The sequence below is a fragment of the Protomyctophum parallelum genome, assembly GCF_964188405.1.
Source record: "Protomyctophum parallelum genome assembly, chromosome: 20".
Taxonomy (NCBI): domain Eukaryota; kingdom Metazoa; phylum Chordata; class Actinopteri; order Myctophiformes; family Myctophidae; genus Protomyctophum; species Protomyctophum parallelum.
In genome coordinates this window covers 26,634,738-26,655,196 of record NC_139718.1, presented here as the reverse complement: position 1 = coordinate 26,655,196, position 20,459 = coordinate 26,634,738, and the positions used below count along the sequence as shown (strand labels likewise).

General features: G+C 44.2%; 1 protein-coding gene across 3 annotated transcripts in view; it reads right to left on the bottom strand.

Moving 5' to 3' along the window:
- The window catches only part of slc25a21 (solute carrier family 25 member 21), a 123,223-nt gene that overhangs the window by 51,668 nt on the left and 51,096 nt on the right, over positions 1–20,459 (bottom strand). The window contains exon 1 of one of the 3 annotated variants that reach the window (XM_083791790.1): positions 15,160–15,256. The exons of the other annotated variants lie outside the window; for them this stretch is intronic. The gene's annotated coding sequence lies outside the window, so the exon portion shown is untranslated. Of the gene's footprint in view, positions 1–15,159; positions 15,257–20,459 lie in introns of those variants that run through there. 3 annotated transcript variants of the gene reach the window in all.

Here is a 20,459-nt window from a genome sequence, read left to right as displayed (position 1 = left end):
ATCAGAGCGGCATTCAGCGTAATCTAGTAAGACAATTTACAATTTACAATTTAGGCATTTAGCAGACGCTCTTAATCCAGAGCGACTTACATTTAGTAAGAGTGGCAACACTCGCGTTGACTCCCACTGTAACAATGGAATGCGGAAGTGCTCATTCTATCTCAATGGGATAGTTCCAATGTTTGGAACTATAGCCCATAGGAAGTGTGTCGCCACTCTCTTCCACTCGGCCTGCATTGATAGTGCATTCACCGCTCTGTTTTGCTTCGCTCGCTGGCTGTTTCATAACACGATGTTTTAATGCTTGATTGGATGGAATAAATATCATATTTTACCGCCGACTAATCGACTATAAATCGATTTTGATGGTAGTCGAGTCGACTATCAAAAATCACGTTTGGTTAATGCCCTAACAGACACACATACACACAAAGCTGTGCATAGGAGCGGCTAGCACCGCTCAAAAATATCAAAAGTATCTGATCAAAATTTGGGCTTGTGTTTTAAGCATACAAAACTATGGCATCACATTTGTCATAACATACGGCACTTAAAAGATGGTGGGATTTTTCCGCATACTGTACAACGACAGTCAGTGCCAGATTGTAAAGATACCCACTCCAAAGTATTTGAACACAATCAATGCCAGGAAGTAAAGACATCTTCTGGAAAGTATTCCAACATCAGCTTAGTATATTTTCACACTAATCTAAACTGCCCTGAGGTGGCGAGCCCCACCCCGATCTGGTTTTTAACACTGACTAAACAAACAGCAACACTTTTTCCAGCTACTATTAGATCCAGGTTCAATGTTGCATACTTCAACTAGGTATCGTTGACTGATCCAAACAGTAGTCCTCTTCTCTCCCATGCCACATGTTGAATACTCACAGTCCTCACTGGGAAATACCAAGTCATGAGTTATGCTTCATTTATAGTCCGTCGCACAACGGTGTCGCATGCCGAAAATAGCAGATCTACAAGCTCAGTAGATCGGCTATTTTCGATGTAAGACAACTATAAATCAGGCTATAGGTTTACGCCACGAAGCTACTCGAAGTGACAGCAAATACATCACAGTTGCATTAACTTGTGACGGTCTCTGAGTTGTAGTTCTTTAAGAGCATTAATGTGCCAAACGCCCACCTTCCTAAAAGCTGCTGAAAGGCAACTTCTCTTGCTCCATAGGGCCCCAGTGCATCATGGTCTTTTCTTCCCTGCTGTCAGCACATGCTACCGTTTAATCACAGAGCCCAGCAAATGTGAGCCTGCAAACTGTTGGGATCACTTCACACCCCTCCACGGCCTCCGTCTTACACTTACTAAGGGGAACGGACTAACACACTGTAACTCTCATTTCAAAATGAGATATCCCACCTTTGACATCTGCTCGTTCTAAATGTTTGGGAGCAGCTTTTTAATGCATAGGCAACCTCAGTACTAAGTTGCAAAAAACCTTCTCTTACTGAGTGATGTACTCAAAACGTTTACACAAATGTCATACTGTACAATCATGACATACTGTACTAGCATATTAAGGTCTAAAGGGCAAATAAACTATATGAAAATCGCATCAAAACCATTCATAGCCGATGCCTCATCCAGGTTGATGCGCCTTATTTTAGGTGAAAAAACAACATCCTTCCAAATAAAAATGCTGGCATTTTATCATATATATATATATATATATTATATATTATATATATATATTTATAATATAAAATGTGTGTTCTGTGTGGACCTTCTCATGACACAAAAAATATATTTTGGGGGAAATACATTGCAGAAAAAAGCGCCACCAGCGTGTAAGGATCTTTACACTATAGTGTCAACTACATTCTCTCTAGCATGAGACAGGTTGGGCTCAGGCGTTCTGCCCTGACTGCCTCCATTTTTGCCTTGAAGAATGGTGAAAGTGTTCAGCAGCGACCTCCCTCCACAACTGCAGAGAGAGAGAGAGAGAGAGAGAGAGACGGGGACGTAATATACTAATATTACAGTACAATGACCTGCCATCTGTTTGACATTTATAGGTTTGTTCCGCCTCAGTGGGTGACATACTGGGAGATTCCATTATTCTGAGGCCTCCTTTGTTTCTGAAGCCACAATGGTACTGACAGCTTCTGTCATCCGCGGCTCCTGTGCCTGCAGACACACACACGGCTAATCACTGCTGCTAATGGCAACGACAGCATCAGTACCGTCTGGAACGCAGCCATCGACTAACACACGCACAAACTCCTCACATAGTACAGGACCGCCCTATGCCACGAATGCTCTCCGTGCCGGGTCACAGAGTACAGCCTTGTGTTTTGGCTCCATCATCAAAATGAGTGGATATAGGATACAATTAGTTCGGATATTATGCCGATTTTACATTGCAAAGACCACAAAGACAAGTCTTGATTCGGCGCCTGCTGGTTTTTTTTTTGCACTGGCCACAGTTATAGTTCATGTGCAGCATTTTTACAGCCGTGGAATTCTGGCCCTCGTGTTGGATACAGGATAGTATACTAGGGCCCATATGGTGGCATGTCAGAGCGAGCCAGCAGAAACAATGAGACACCAGAAAGTCCTACATCATCCCCCGCCCGTTCAACATCTTGGGTGGTTCGAAGAGTCGGAGATATATGGACGGCGCACGAGGTCTCTGGGTCCGACCCAACAAGTAGTCGCGCTGGAAGCGCCGAGCCCGGCCACCATCCTACCCCGCGAACATTCCGAGAGGTCTGATAACTTGTCGTACAGAGACAGAAGACCATACATCATGCAGATGAGATGATTATCTCAGTTGGTTTTGGCTCGGGTATGCATGCAGTTTTTGCTCCCACGCAAAAGTGAGAAAGAAAAACAATAGTGCGCCAGGGAGTGATTTCTCAACGGGTGCAGGTGTCATCCATCACGGCGAGACACACACTGAATGACTGTAATTCCCAGCAGCCACAGGGAGAAGGTCACTGCCACAGGAAGTGGGACTCCCCCAGTTGAATGGAGTAATACATCAGAGTACACTTACTGGCCGTGCATTTCACACGCTTTACCATATACAGTAATAACAGTTTAGTAACTGTAGGCCTACTTAAATAATACCTTCATTATTCTAATTAATAACTGAGGAGTTTGATTCTAAAATGAAAGCTACCATTTGACAAAAGTAACTCACACTCTTCTAAATTGATTTATAGCACAGAATTAAAACAAATTACAGCACTTTTCAAAGGATTGTAGGTAAATTGGCAGAACGATAACACATTTAGAATCAGAGAATGATGAACTTCAGGTAGTTAGATTTTGCTAAAACGGATATACAGTGTTTGGGAAATTACTGTGAATCTGAACCGATAAATCAAAGTACAGCCGTAATTATTTTTATCCTGCGAGTTTCAATACAACACATTTTCTGCACCACTGACAATTAAAGAAGACCAGTGGTGTGGTTTGAGGGCATGAAAGAAGTGTGATGACAGAAGCCTATAGAGTTCACCCCAGAGGTCTGCCCTGACTCTGGCAGAGCCCCTGGCTGAACCTGCCGTTGATGGCTCCTGCCTCCATGCCTGCTATTAATACTTTTCAAAACACGTCCGATGTGGAATGCTAAACACAACCGCCAGGCCGCTGCCTACCTCAATGTTTCACCTGCGGCAACAAAGCCGATGTGATGTCTATCAGCGAGCCAACCGCCAGGCTCACGTATTACAGGTTCTCTGAGTCAAAGACTCAGGCTGAATGTATGAGGAATGGAAGAATGGTGGTGAGACTGCTCTGAGGGACCGTTGACATAAAAGGTAAATAAAAAAGGGTGGAGTGAACTTCAGTAGAATTTCAGTAGTTTAACGGCACAACGCCAACAACCAACAATAACACACAGCACGCACGCACGCGCAAATGCACGCACAAACACGCGCAAATGACGAGGGTCTTTAAAAGCTTGTATACACAGTAAAGAAAAGGTGGGAAAATAGATAATTTAATGGAACCGTAACAGTCCACTTCCAGAGTCAAATTATTAGTCATTTTCATACACACGGTTCATGACATAGTAAAAGAAGCAGAGAGATTAGCTTATACTAATACTACTGAATGTAATACTGTTTTTTAGCAAGGTTAGCCTACATTTGTGACTGAATGAAAACATCTATACTACAGATTCTATAGAATACAAACAAGTCAAAACAGGGAAAGCTAAATTATGGGTATCCAAAATTCCAAATCACATGAGGCTGCTGTGGGTCAGGCCAATAAACTAAACTTACAACCCAGAAAGGCACACTTTAACACTGAACGATTGCCTGGGAGTCCAACCTGTTTTCACAGCAAACACCGGGCTCAACAATTCAAATCTAATCCCATTAAAATTGCAATTGGTATATAAACCATTCTCAACCCAAGAGAGGGGCAAACACACCAATCCGTCATAAGCACACAGGCTATATACAGTAATTACCTCATTTTTTAAAGCAGGAGAGTACAGTATATGGCAAAAGAAAAGGTATTTCATGGGTAAAGTCCATGAATACACTCATGGATATTAAAGGGCAATTAAAGACTTTAGGAGAGGAAAGAAAGTTCATTAATTCAGGCAGGCGGCCATTAGGAGTAGTGATTTATGCCCCCGTCCGGCGCTCCTCTCGTGTCAGAGGTGGACATGATGAAAAAAATGAGACTAAAACAAATAATGGTGTGAAGGTACTGATTATGAAGGAATTTACATCTAAAAAACAAGACCTTATAATGGCCTGGGAGAGAGGTCTGAGGAGTAAAAAAGAAAATTAACAACCATAATGAGTGGGTAATGAGAAGTGACACACACACACACACACACACACACACACACACACACACACACACACACACACACACACACACACACACACACACACACACACACACACACACACACACACACACACACACACACACACACACACACACACACACACACACACACACACACACACACACACACACACACCATGGGGACAGTTATTAATCACAGATATTCCCGCAATCAGGCTTACAGCCTCAGGAGTGGAGAAGCATCCAATTCAACTCCCCAAACAGTCCCTAATTCTGCACTTGAAAAAGCTGAAAAGAGTGCTTAGAAAAACAAGCGAGGCCATCTCCAATGACAGAAGGTTTTTGTATTTTTTTCTCCTTTTCATTGAGGGCCCCTGTCGAGAGAAGCGCTGCTGCTAACCCGGGCTTTGCAAACAGCCCCGGCATTCCTGGGGCCCGCCTGGCCTGGCCCCGGCTACCGGTGCTGCTGCTTTATCTGTTATCGCCTGGGTGTCGCTTTCCACCCGGCGCGTCTCCTCTTGTTCGCAGGTCAGCAGTCATGAATCAGAGCAGAGAGCAGATGAAAGGAGGGGGGAAAGAAAGAGAGAGGGAAAAGGAGAAGTGGAGATGGGAATGATGGGTAGGGGGGAGGGGGGAGGGGGTGGAGGAGTATAGATAATTAATCTTAGCACTCCCTTTTCTGTTAACATGCCCTATCTCTGTCGAGCTATCGGATTTATTACCTGGAATTATGATTCAAAAGATTGCACACAGTCTGCTCTGGAATTTCCCTATCATTCAAGCATTGTGGTGCTTGAATGATAGGGAAGTTCCAGAGCAGTGACTGATCATCAATATTTGTATCCTACGATACTATACTGTTGACTAGAGTATAGTAGGCATGGAGCTGAAGTGACAAATGTAGGCCTACGTGACGAGCTGTGAATTCTTGACGATGACAGACAGGCAGGCAGAAAGAGAAGAGAAAGAGAGATACAGATTGTGGCGAGGAAAGACTCCTGTCGCTGTCACCCGTCTGCTGCAGTGAAAGCTTGTGTCTTTCATTACTGTCACAGACACCTGTGGTCATATTCTGCACACAGAACCATCGGATGCAAATCGCCCAGGCCAACCGCACGGAAGTGTATGAGAGGAGGAGAAGAAAGGAGGACAAAATGGATGCAAAACCCATGGTGCAACTGATGGAGGAGAGGAAGTGCACCGTGTCGGCCCGTCCCCCATTCATTCTCGAGGAACACTTTTAAACAAATTTCTCCAACTCCGAGCTGGACACCTGTCAGAGCAGCCCTAAGGCCATCAATCAGTATCTGAGCCCTAGTGAGGTCTCTAACATAAAGACAGACAGCAAGCTAAATTATCGCTGAAAGCCTCGCATAGAATGAACGGCAACTTTAAACATTCGAACCCTAGCATCCCTATTCTGGGATGAACAGATTCTGTGTTGGCGGAAAAACCTTGCTGACCTAATATAAAGCCCTGGAGTAACACAGTCAACTATACTACAGCACATATATAACTATAAGCATATAGCATTTAAGTGGTTAAAGGAACAAACACAACCCTACGCAGAGCTGCCAACCTGCACACATTTTGTGTACCAACCACGCAATTCTAGGCATATAGACACCTAGAATTGCGTGGTTGGTACACAAAATGTGTGCAGGTTGGCAGCTCTGCCTACGGTGTTATAAGAATGACAACTACCCAATTTAAAACTAGGCTACAAGAGTTTTTTTAAATTACTTCACAAACAGAGCCAACATTTTTTCAACCCACAGGGTTTGTGTAACCCTTACTTCAAATACAAAGAATGAACATTCACAAAACATTACGTTACAAGTGTATCACCTGAGTCTGACAACTGCCATGCTAAAGCATTTCACCTCATTGTGACAGACTCTTACTGTGTACTTTCCCCTCACTAGCTGTCTTCGCCGTTCCATCAAATCTCCACACACACACACACACACACACACACACACACACACACACACACACACACACACACACACACACACACACACACACACACACACACACACACACACACACACACACACACACACACACACACACACACACACACACACACACACACACACACGCCTACTGCTCAAACAAGACCTCAAATCTTCACAAGCAAGCAATCTGCTTGGCAGTTCCACACCAATGCCTTGATTACCAAGCTATAATTATACGTTGCAGTGCATAATTGAGCATGCAACATGATAGTTTAGTAATTACGTTAGAATAATCTGGCTACAATATTGTAACATTTTAAATGATGTGGCCACAAGTTTGGAAAAATGCAAGTTATATTTCCTTTCAAATGTTCGGAATCCCAAGAATTGGAGAGGGTTCCCAGGTTGATACGCCTACGCAGAGATAACTAACTTTGCTGTAGCATATCCAGCATATCTACAAGTTCAAAACGTGTTGCAGTGCGACCCCTCTTTTTGTGTGAGCTTGTAGATCATCTATATTTTTTTGTTGCAAAGAGATTTGGTGTATGCAGGGGTTTTCAACTGAGTATGAACCAGGGACCACCACCCTGACTGAGAATCAACCTGGGGACCACCACCCTGACTGAGAATCAACCTGGGGACGAGTCGGACGACCACCCTGACTGAGAATCAACCTGGGGACCATTGTTGTGTTGGGAGGGGGGATATGGTCGTGGTGTGGGGGAAAGAAATTAACCTTCCATATTAAACTCATGTTGCTGTTCATTGTAACTTATTCTATGACTCAGTAAGCAGACACTTCATTATGGGCACATTTCATTATAATGGTGACTCAACCAGGCAATCCGGTACAGTTTCTTGACATCCGTCTTCCCAGTAACTGACAACATCGATGCGTCATCATTTGTCACCAGATTATTTACTGCATTGTTTCTCAACTTGTGGTCAATACAATAAATTCAAATACGAATCTTCACTTTCCTACATTACTAAATGCATGGTCAGGGACCACATGCAACACCTTCACGGACCACCAGTGGTCCACGGACCACCTGTTGAAAACCCATGGTGTAGAGGGAAAGAACAGCGGACCGAGGGAAAGAACAGCGGACCAAGTACAGAGTGGACACCCTGGCCAAGTTGACTAAGTAGAGATGTGGGGATAACTAAAACACAATGACCTCCTTGTTTCACCAGGATCTTTCACTTTAACTTTGCTAAAACATGTCACAGTGAAACAATGACTTCCCTTTTTATGATTAGCCTGCACTGTGCCAAGCCATGGTGTTCCACCAAAATACCAACGAAGTTGACAAGAGCCTACACCACCAAAAAATAAACAAATACGTTCTCCGCGGAGGCGTCACAATATTTTACTATGGTTGGGCAATGTAATCTGTTCGTGAGAATAGAAGAACACAATTACAGTACATGGTGCTTGTGTGGGCTGGCAACAGTTCTGTTTCATCAGTCATTTGTGTGTGTGAGTGTGAGTGTGAGTGTGAGTGTGAGTGTGAGTGTGAGTGTGTGTGTGTGTGTGTGTGTGTGTGTGTGTGTGTGTGTGTGTGCATGCATGTTATTACAGCCATTAGCCGGCATTTGACACTAATCATCCCACATTGTTCTTGTTTGCACATGTTAAATTATTACACCATTAAATTCTGACTAATGTTCTTTGTGTCACACACACACGCGCGCGCAAACACACACACACACACACACACACACACACACACACACACACACACACACACACACACACACACACACACACACACACACACACACACACACACACACACACACACACACACACACACAGAGCAGGAGGGAGGGGAGGTGATGATTGAGTAATGCTCTTTCTTCAACAACTCAACGACATCCTTTCATCAACTGTTGTCAGGGTGCCCGTGAGCAAGGCACTTCCTCCATTGTGGTGCAGATTATACGTTACAAGCGGGAGAACAGTTGTCGTCTCAAAGTCAAAGTCATTGCATGAATGAGAAAGAAAACTAAACTAAAACTAAATAAAAATGTATCAAGACAAACAAGTTCCCCTGTTCTGTGATACTACTATTTATCATACAGCCAAAACCAAAATCCCTGCAGCTGGCGTAACCACTTAAAACCCATACTGGCGTCCCCCACGGCTCTACTTGGTTCGCTCGTTTTTTCCCCCCGTCGCTGAAAATAGCAACATCTGAAGGCTCACACAGATGCCTTGTGAGCTTATAGATCGGCATTTTTTTTAATGATCATCCCCCCCCCCCCAGAATATGGACGCTAGGGTTCATGTGGTTAACTCGAAGAGAGAAAAAAGGACCAGTAAGGGTGACGGAGGAGGGTTTACACACACAGAGAACAATCCATTATGGTGAACCTTTATGTGCTGCTGAGTGATGGAGAAGACAGGCGGACCAGCCACCAGAGACACCACCACCACCACCACCAATAGCATTAACATTACCACCACATCACATCACATCACATCCAACATCACTGAAGGACCCAACCACCCACCCTGGCCTCACCCTGCGTGGCATTAAGGCTGATCCACCTAGTACAGCCCCGGGTTCCCCCCTTTCAGCTGAACACCCAAATACATTTGCTGTCTCGCCGGGACCCAAACATACAACAATACTTTATGAATGAACCACTTGTTTTATAATAATAACAATTGTTTTATAGGAAACAGGGATATTTACTGCACAACCGATAAAAATAGTTCAGCAACACAAAAATGAGTCCCGACCCATTGTTTGGAAAACACTGAGCCAGTGTAAAGCAAACACAGATTAAAACACCTCTTCTCAACACAGCAGCAACACCCAGAGGGGCAGAGCCTGTGTCATTACTGTCACCTAGTGGACAGAGATTGATGAGCAATACAATACAAACACAGAGAGGCACCTACAGTATATGGAAGGCACCTGTGCTGTGAGATCATGGCATTGAAAAAAAAGAAAGAAACAATGCTGAAGGAATTATGGAATCGAAACTTGAGGGAGAGTGAGTTACTGTATGAGTGAAATGCCATCACTCTTTACACTCTCAGAGTTAAACTGACACACAGTTTCTGCTGTGTTGTCTGACTTATTTTGCTGACTTCGCTGTGCCGAGTAAATCTGCGTCTCTTTTTGTGGGTACTACAAATTAAAAATGGTCAACAAGCATCAGTGAATGAGCAAACCCCCCATATTGACACCTTGGAGCTTAGCATCCAGGAGCTTTTTGCCTACATGCAGTATAATCACCAGTGTGAATTTATCCAATTGTAGCTCAGTGGAGTAAAATGGATGTACACACTAGGGCTGCAATAGGACCGCAATACCGCGGTTGTGTAAGGCATACCGCGCTATCGAGTTCATAACCGTGATAATATTTTTTTTATTAAACTTTTTATCCCACGATTTTGTAACCCATTTTTCACTTGATTCCAATTGCCTAAGCTGTAATCCTGGGCGCTACTCTCCCTCTGCTAACATGGGGAGGCCGAACTGAGCTCGTGCTTCCTTCAATGCATGAGGAGGAGTGAGCAGGCCGCTTACTGCGCCACCGTGCCCCTTATATTATTATAATTATAACAATTATTATTATTATATAAATATATTTTTTCATTCAAATTTAGCTCAATACAGTCTGTAAACATTGATTTATTACTGCTATAACAAAAAATCCATACCACCCCGGCCCTTGATAGTACTGTACTGTACACCTGAGTGTGAACTGGTACAATGTCCGCTTTACAGATAAAAAACCTCTTCTCTTCTAAATCATGGCATGCCTATAGTACTCAAGAGAGAGAGGAAAAATTTGTCCAAATGTGTCTTTTTTTATAAAGATAAATAAATAAATAAGGGAGCTCACAACGCATCATGAAACGACTTTGTTGCATCAAGTACAAAAAGTAGGTAAGGCTGTGGTTAAGAAAGTGCTATTCACCCTGATGTCACACGCCGCCAGGGCTGCTGACCACTCGGCCAAAACAGAAGCCCGGCCCACTTTCTTGCGGAAGCACACCTGAGTCCATAAAATCTGATAATGGAGCCAATAATTGGGAGGGAACAGCAATAATGGAGGTTTAGTGAGGCAGTAAATACTTTAATTAGTTGTTAACACCCTGTGTCTATATGGACAGACTGAGGCCCACTCTGCTCTCTGTGGACTGGGCTGGATGGACACACAGCCAGGGGCCACCGCAAGCTACTCATCCTAGTAGTCACATATGAGACCTGAGAACAGACAGTTTTCTGAACAAATATTATGTTTCTACAGTATATCAGTGGTGCTCAAACCTTTTCATGTCAAAGACCCCCACAATTATTGGCTGCTGACCCCCATCTAAAATGTCTTGTTCCAGGGACCCACAGAAGCAAAGATATGAGTATAAAACATTCGATGTGAAAGAATATATTTTCAATGATTTGTTCATAGCAAAAATAGAAAAATAGCAGTTCTACAAGCTCGTAGCACGGCACTCGGTGCCGCGCCTTTTTTCACCTTAGAAATATTGCACGAATAAGAGCTCATTTGAATTGGACGATGCAAAAACGCTAATACACGCCTTCTTTTCTCGGCTTGATTACTGCAATGCACTTTTTTCTGGACTGCCTAAGAAAACAACTGACAGATTACAACTTGTCCAAAATGCAGCAGCCAGAGTTTTAACTAGAACTAAGATGAGAGAACATATACTCCAGTTTTGGCTTCACTGCACTGGCTTCCGGTTGTTTTTAGGATTGATTTTAAAATTATTTTACTTGTGTATAAAGCTCTCAATGGTCTCGCACCTTCCTACCTACATGACTGCCTGCCTAAATATGTCCCAAACCGCCCCCTAAGGTCTTCCACTGCTGGCCTGCTCACTTTGCCTAAAAAAATGGCAACAAAAAAATACGGGGAAGCAGCTTTTTGCTTCTATGGGCCGACGGCATGGAACAAACTCCCACTGTACCTTCGACAGGCAGCCTCTGTAGACATTTTTAAAGCACAGCTCAAGACCCACTTCTACACCCTTGCTTTTAATTTTATTTTTGTTATTCATGTCCTCACTGTATTGCATTACTGCTTGTTTTTTAATGTTTATGCCTTGCCTCCTGAAGGTCCGCAAGGCCAAGTACCGCACCTGGGGGGACAGGGCCTTCTATGTTTCGGCCCCCAAACTCTGGAATGAACTCCCTAACCATCTCAGAGTTGCTCCCTCTCTCCTCTCCTTCAAAACCTCACTCAAAACCCACCTCTTCAGGATAGCTTTCCCCAGCTGAGGCCTCGTTTATCCTTTTATCTTTTTAACCCTGTATTGTTGTTGTATCTGTTATGTTTTGCTTTGTTTTTTTCTTATTAAAGTCTGTTCCTAGTGTTCCTATGTAAAGCGCTTTGGGTATTTAGAAAAGCGCTATATATAAATTTGAGCTATTATTATTATAGCACCGACATGCGGAAAACGATCAGATTAGGTTGGCGAACATGTGTTAAGGTTGGCGACCGGATTTAGGTTGGCGAACATGTGTTAACGTTGGCGACTTGATTAAGGTTGGCGAACATGCGTTAAGGTTGGCGAACATGCGTTAAGGTTGGTGAACATGCGTTAAGGTTGGCGAACATGCGTTAAGGTTGGCGAACATGCGTTAAGGTTGACGAACATGCGCTGCTCCGTGCTTGCGGTAGGTTGACGTTGTCGGATAAATATGTATGTCGAAACTAAAGCCTGTACCCGCTCTGAGTAACAAATGGATCTTCACTGATATTCTGTGTTACAGCCATTACATCCCGATTTCCGAATGGGGCCTCTTCAGGCCAAACCATCGATACTAGAACTAAACCCTAATATCCATCAACAGACTGCAGAACGTTGCAATGCCGTCCTGGCAGGGATGCTAAGCATAATGTATCCATGTTTATTTTAGGGGTTTAGCTCCTATGAAGAACAGAAAATGAATGCAACTCAGGAACCGGGACACCTGCAGTAGGGTTCAGATTGAACTCAGCCTGGGGAGGAGCTCATTCATAAAGCCCTCCGGGATGCCACATGTAGCCTTTAATGCTTCAACCCTGTTGGCTGACATTTTGGGATGCATCATCATGGGAGAAGGAGTCTTCCCAAAAGCACGGTACGGTTTAAAAGGCTGCAAGGTAGATAAATGCAAATGATGCACAGAGCAAAAAACCAAACGGACATTCCTGAAGGGTGATATGATCTCTCAGTCCAGAATCTATCCACGGTGGGAGTGATACGTCTGGAGGAGAGAGGGTGAGTAAGCTGACAGGGTGGTCCCTCTGGTCTGTGGCGGGTTGGCAGGCGGGCAGGGTGGGAGAGGAGGAAGAGCTCTTCCGAGGCTAAGCTACAGTAGGCGCAGGGGCAGGACCTACAGGGCGCTACTAGCTAAAGGGAACCGCTCCTGGGGCTCCCCTCCCGTCTTTAGCGTGAGAGTTTAGGGGCAGGAAGCCATTACCAAAGTGTAAACGCACTCAGCCATCACTGCCCAAACACAGTTGAAACATGTTTCACCACTCGAAGAAGAAAAAAAAGAAAACGTTTGAGGGAAAGAAATTCCTGTCCTATACAAACACAACAGTGCTCTCTTGTCGCTTTTTGCCCTGAGAGTAAAGACCCAGGGAGAAAAGAAGGTCCTACGCAGGGCTGCCTGGCTTAGGACATACAGCTAGCACTCTCGGCTCTGGTTCCCAAACATTGCATAACCCAGCTGCACATTCAGGCTGGTGGTTTGGGCCTGATGAGAGACTGTGATTATGTTACATACGCCGGTGGTTTGATGCAATAATTATGCAATCAACATCGCGGCTCAGTCTAGTGTAATGTGATTTATGATCATTGTTTGAATTGGGGTAATTAATTGCCCTAATGCGTGAAGGGAGGGCAGGCAGGCAGGCGGGCAGGGCCGCAAGACTCGCTGTGTGTGACATGGCATCTGCTAACAGCTGTCACTTTGGCACATGAACCCCCCCCTGCCACGTCGCTCTGCCAGCGACAGGGAAACCCAACCCTGGCGTGCTTCATATGGTAGGTTACAGCCCCCCCTCTTCATTTATAAAGCCCCTTAAAATCACTTGCAGACACACACATGAAGACAAATTATGTGTCTTAAATATTAAAAGAGAAAATTAGGCAAATTAGAGAAAATCCACCCAAAACAAGAAATGTATCTTATTCATATGATCTTGGAACAATTCTGTCATGATTAGTGAATATGAACAAATCTATCCCAAGATACCAGCGCGAGAGCCAAGGCACTCCATGATGTCATACAAGGCACCACTGAGGGTGAATGACAGTAAACGACTAGTAGTATCCTGGGTGATTTGAAAAAGGTCAAACAAACATTTTTTCTGAGCTCACAAAGATGGCCTCTGATTCACTGTCAATGGAGCAGCTAGCTCTCCAAAGTGTAATATTAGAAACTTGGTTCTCTTGTTTCTAGTGCTGCGACAGAGTTGTTTATGTTCTCAAATCCACATTCATCTAGCAGTGATCAAAGGAATACCACATTAATTCGTTTTCACCGAGACAGTTCCCTCTAAGTTGGATTACACTGTAAAGCAGACATTTTAGTTCCATGACGTAATGTACAAATCATTTGCATGTTCAGATCTTGTACACTAAAGGAACAATACTTTATTGATGCTTGCTGTAAACGGTTTCAGCATAGACGGTCTGAAAATAGGGGGTAAAAACTATATTTTAGGCAAAAGACAAATAAATATTACAAAATTTATACTTAAGAATATGAGAAATTTCCAAAGCAACAAGTGCGTACATGCAGATACAAAAGTGTTAACCACTTTGAGGCCAATTCCTCCCAATTTCCGGCCTCTGCCTCAGCCAATTGATTGCACTCTTCAGACAACAGGCAGACAGACTATACAGAGATCTCCATCCATGTGGGACACAGACAGACAGTTAAAATGGGTGCTATGACAACGGGTATTGATACTACAGATATCTCTATATACAGGGCCAGTTGTCAATGACTTCATATCCTGGTGTGACAAGTCATTCCTACAGTTAAATGTGACCAAAACAAAATATATGATCATCAGCTTTTGAAGGACTGCTCCCAGTCCTGCTCCTACACTCATTAAGGGCACAGAAATTGAAGTTGTAGAGAGCTATAAATACTTGGGTGTCGTTCTTGACAACAAACTCTCCTTTGACTCTCATGTTGCCTCTACATCAAAAAAAGTCCAGCAGCGTCTTTTTTTCTGAGGAAAATGTGTTCCTTTAAAGGCGTAGTCATTATATGGGCATTCTCATTTTTGTGTATTTTTATATCAAAAGTTCATAAAAATCTAATTTTTATTACTTCCTGAAAAGGAAAACGTACTGCGTGATGACGTGTCGAGGCACACATCGATAAAAGCCAATACAAATGAAGCTCACCCGTTTAATTCCCCATATGTGTGCATCCGTCCAGCACAGCTGCTACTGATTACAGAAATCCTCCGTTTTTATTCCCATTCAAGATAACATCCAGACAGTGTATTACTCGGTTTCAACTAAAATATGTATCTGAAAACATTATAGGGTAGAAATAAGCCACATATCAGTAAACTGGTACAGCTGGCCGACCATCTGACTTGTAAACAAACACACTCCATGCTTACTGCATGTAGCATAGATACCGTCCCTAGCTACCGTCCCATCGCCTGAGGGGACGCGACGCTCTGATTGGTTCAGAAACTTCAAAGCTGTGTTTCAACTTGAAACCGTCTGAAACTTCAAAATAAAATGTCCACCATTTCCGTTTCACTACGCCTTTAATGTCTCGTCTGTAAAGATGACTCTTTTCTATAGAAGTTTTATTGAATCTATTCTTATGTTTTGTATGGTTGCCTGGTACGGTAATCTGACCCTGGCAAACAAGAACAGGCTCAGCAGCCTCGTCAAAGTGGCCAGTAAGATTTCTGGGAGAACCCAAGCCCAACTCATAGAACTGTACAACAGGCAGATGCTTAAGAGAGCCTCCTCCCTCCTGGAGGTCTCGGATCACCCACTTCGGTCTGAGTTTGAACTGTTGCCCTCAGGTCGTCGGCTGAGGCTGCTACACTACAAACACTAATCGGCTCAAACTATCCTTTGTCCCGGCTGCTATTCAACTGCTGAACAGCAGATAGCACTTTATTCTTGCCTCTTTGCACATACTGCCTACTAATGCACTTTTGCTGACTTTGCTACTATTGAATGTCATGAATTCTCTGTCTCTAGTGCCCTGTTCTTAGATCTTAGTCTTGTATTGAATGTTGTTTGTTGTGTGTATTCTTTGAGTGGTGCAACCACTCCAAGGAACAGCAATGTCCTGGTTCACCTAGTATGTGACTACCTATGTGACTATGTCCGTGTTAACCTACTGTATGTGACTATGAGCACCAGTATGACTATGAGTACCAGTAGGGGCGCTGTTGTGCCAGAAACAGAGAGAGAGAGATAGTGCTGCACTGTTGCCTGCTAATGAGAGAGAGAATGTGAGAGAGGGGGGGGGGGGGGGGGAAGGGACAATAAAGCTAACCTTGAACCTTGAACAGTATGGGCACAAAAGTGAAAACGGGTGCTATGACAAGTTGACAAGGGGTATTATTAGGTTCCCAAGTTGCAACGTTCCCAAGTAGGCCGGTAGCTGACGGGCACGTACAAGTCTAGTGTAGTTAAAGGAACAATCAATGCTTGCTGCAAACACTTTCTGTACAGTTAAAAATAATATACAAAAAAAACATTATTTGTTGCATGAAAAACATTTTATGCAACAAATAATAAAAGAACACTTATTTGAGTTCATTTAACACATGCAGACAAAAAAATTGTTAATGAAATTCAGAAACACGCAAGAGAAATAGCTCCATCATCCAGTAATTGAGGGGTCAGGATCTCTTTGTTGGACAAACTCCAAGTGAACCGTGCAGGGATGTGGTGGTCGCTTTCATCCAGCTATTTGTCAGAAAACCTGAAATAACTCCAAACTGTCAGCGCAGAATTATGAATGAGAGCAGCTTTGCTCTAAATGGGCAACAGACATGCATACTGTACTATAACAGCCTCACAAATGCCGGTGGAGGTATTTTGTTGCAATATAAGATAATGTATGTACGGTCGGTGTAAAAATATGTACAGCCTATCATCCACCCACCCAGCCAAACTATGGCTGTCATGAATGTTAAACTCAATGTAATACACTTAGTTTTCTTACCCGACATTACAAAGCAGATGTTTTAGGTATGATTATAAAACAGAAAGATTATTTAATAACTACGTTTTTACATAATTGAACAAAGAACAACTTTTTTTTCCCATTCCAGGACAAATACCGTATTCATATTTTAACTGGAATTTTTGTTTATGCTATTTAAGGTTTCATTCATTCATTTAGGCATTCAGGACAGCCAACAATCCTTATTATATAGAAGGAACCCCTTCATTTGGTCAAGGACATTTGTGATGGCCCAGGCCGTAGCGTAACGGTCTGGGCACCGGACTGGTAATCCAGTCGCAGTGTGCCGCGGGTTCGACTCCCGGACCCGACACGGCCTTTACTGCATGTCATCCCCCATCTCTCTCCCGTTTCCTGTCAGCCTACTGTCTGTCCCTTCAAAAATCAATAAAAGGCGTAAGCCGCAAAAAAATATCTTAAAAAAAAAAAAAAAAGGACATTTGTGATTAAAAAAGGTGATATGTATTGGCATAGCAGCTGTAGTACAATCACAAGTCTTATTTTATCAATTTATAACGCTGCGAGTTAGAGAACTCATATGAGATACAGAGCAAACAAGTGAAATTGGAAGTGATTAAACAAAAAAATGGAACTGGAAGACAAATAAAATCTAAGCCGATAAAACTTTTAGTATCCCCACCTGAAAATATACTTTCTGTTTATTAAATATATATATATATATATATATATATATATATATATATATATATATATATATATATATTTTTACCACCTAGAAATTAATTTGCTTCAAGTATAGTTTCTCATTAGAGACCAGCTGGCCTGGTGGTAACTGTGCAGTTTGCGGATGCCTGTGCCAGAGAATGGCAATGTGAGGAGAAAGTATCTACACTCTGGCACTGTTTTTGCCATGACGGATGCTGACGATGAACTCTTGACACTTAGCTCAGCCAGTTTATGCTCAACATGTGTCTGTGTCTGTGGTACTGTCTCTGGTCTCCACAAGGCTGCCCTGCCTGGACCACAGATACGTGCATCTGTGTGTGTGTGTGTGTGTGTGTGTGTGTGTGTGTGTGTGTGTGTGTGTGTGTGTGTGTGTGAGGGTGTGTGTGTGTGTGTGTGTGTGTGTGAGAGTGAGTGCGACGTGCCGTGCAAACATATGCATATATGTTTGTGCAGGTGTGTGCTGCTGTGTGTTTTTGTACATGCCTATGCATACCTACGTATGTGTGTGTGACTGTGTGTGTGTGTGGATGCAGGAGGATCCGCAGCTATCTGGGAGGTTGAGGACTATAATGACACACGGGGGACAGATTAGCTTCCTGTCCATCAGGGTTCCATCAGGAAGACTCTGATTTACAGCCGTGCTGACCAGGCCGCCTGCCCTCCTCCACCCAAAGCAAACACACAGGGAAACACCGTCGCCTCTGTCCGCTGCCCCCGCCGGCTGGCTGGTGGGCCGGCCCGGTGGGCTCAAACACATGTTGCATCAGGCCACCTTGTAGGCTGCTGCTGCTGCTGCTCTGCTCTGCTCTGCTTGTGACACCACGCGCAGTTTGGGTTCGAGTTTGTTGCCGCTTTTGAGCTGGACGGAGATGATGTGATGTTACACTTAATCCGCGTCAGTGTAGCGTTCATATATAATGTGAATGTGATTACCGGTATGTGAACGTGAGCACCACGTGCATTTATATGGTGAATGGACTGGGCATAAACATGCGTACAGACACGCATAGTCGTGCATGTTCTGTCAATGCAGTGTGTGTGCGTGCGCGCATGGGTACGCTCATACTCATGCAAAAGTAAAATCCTCAGTGTTAATTGAACTCCAAATGGGTCCCATTTGTATACCCTCAAAATGTGTGTATACCTACATGCGTGCGTGCGTGCGTGCGTGCGTGCGTGTGTAGTGTAGTGTACAGGCTATGCTGTGCATGGCTACTGCCTACCTCCCCAGAACAGTGAGATGGACAGATCCATTAAACAAGATGTCACCCCCAAACACAACAATGATTAATCACACGCTGCAAATTATAAGCACCTGTACGAATGGCCAGTAGAGTCCCCCCCCCCCTCTCTCTTTCTCCCACTGTCTGACTGCATGCTTTCACTCTTCCAGACAGACCCCGCCTCCCCCCCACCAACCACCGCTGCCCCCTCCCCCCCACCCTCTGTGACCCTATGCCCCCCTCACTCACACAGAGAGGAAGTCTGCCTGAAAAGAAATAACTCACCGCGTACACGAAAGGCCATTTTGACTCACTATACGCACCGTGAAATGATAGATTTTGATGTTTTATGCAGAGGAGGTGCAAAGGGTAAAATTTGGCCACAAAGCAAATGTGTGATTTCATGGCAGTCAAGAGCTAAACGAGTGAAAATTAAGGAAATATTTTGTCAGGAGTTAGGGCACATTGTAGCAAAGAGCCGAAAGAGGTTTCCATTCCAAATGCACAACATTTCAAAAAGCTCAGCTGACAAAATGAATTGAAACCTTCACTTTTTAAACTGGATCCAATGGAAATAATACAATCTTGTTTTATTCATATCCAAGGCAACGGATTTGTTTTTTTAGAAGACTGAGGCCCTCTGTGTAAAATCACCTGAATTCATTATGCTAACGAGCCAGCCCTGCTGATAGGCACACCGGCTGATGTGAGGAAATGTGAGTTTGATTAATGTGGGCAAAATTGAGCTGTGCAGACCGCTCCCCAGCCCCAGTTAAAGGAGTCCAATGCCATCAGGCTCAAAAAAAGGCTACAGGCTTCAGGACCGGCTCTCCCCTTTACTCTGGCCTGCAGCCCTCCTCAACACTTCACAGCAAATCTCTAGCAGACCTGCCCATTACCTCCGCCACACAAAACACAAGTGAGCCCCTGCTCAGGCCTGCATAAATCACCGTGGACGCGCAGAGCACAGCCCAAAATGAAAACCATACTCCCGACAGCTTCTACAATGAAGGAGATGTCTTTTTTTCCGGCGTTTTATGTTGAAGTTTATACATATCATGTGGACATGCGTGCTGAGCTGGGCTGCCGTGTCTGTGTCTGTGATCCTCCAGTGCTCTTAAACTAGCCAGACCTCAGCAGGCAGGCAGTGCTCACTGCTCAGCCTGGCCCACAGAGCAGACCTCTCTCTCTCTCTGGAGACCCTGTCCCAGAGGACACAGAGCAGACCCTCTCTCTCTGGAGACCCTGTCCCAGAGGACACAGAGCAGACCCTCTCTCTCTCTCTGGAGACCCTGTCCCAGAGGACACAGAGCAGCCCCTCTCTCTCTGGAGACCCTGTCCCAGAGGACACAGAGCAGCCCCTCTCTCTCTGGAGACCCTGTCCCAGAGGACACAGAGCAGCCCCTCTCTCTCTCTGGAGACCCTGTCCCAGAGGACACAGAGCAGACCTCTCTCTCTGGAGACCCTGTCCCAGAGGACACAGAGCAGACCTCTCTCTCTGGAGACCCTGTCCCAGAGGACACAGAGCAGACCCTCTCTCTGGAGACCCTGTCCCAGAGGACACAGAG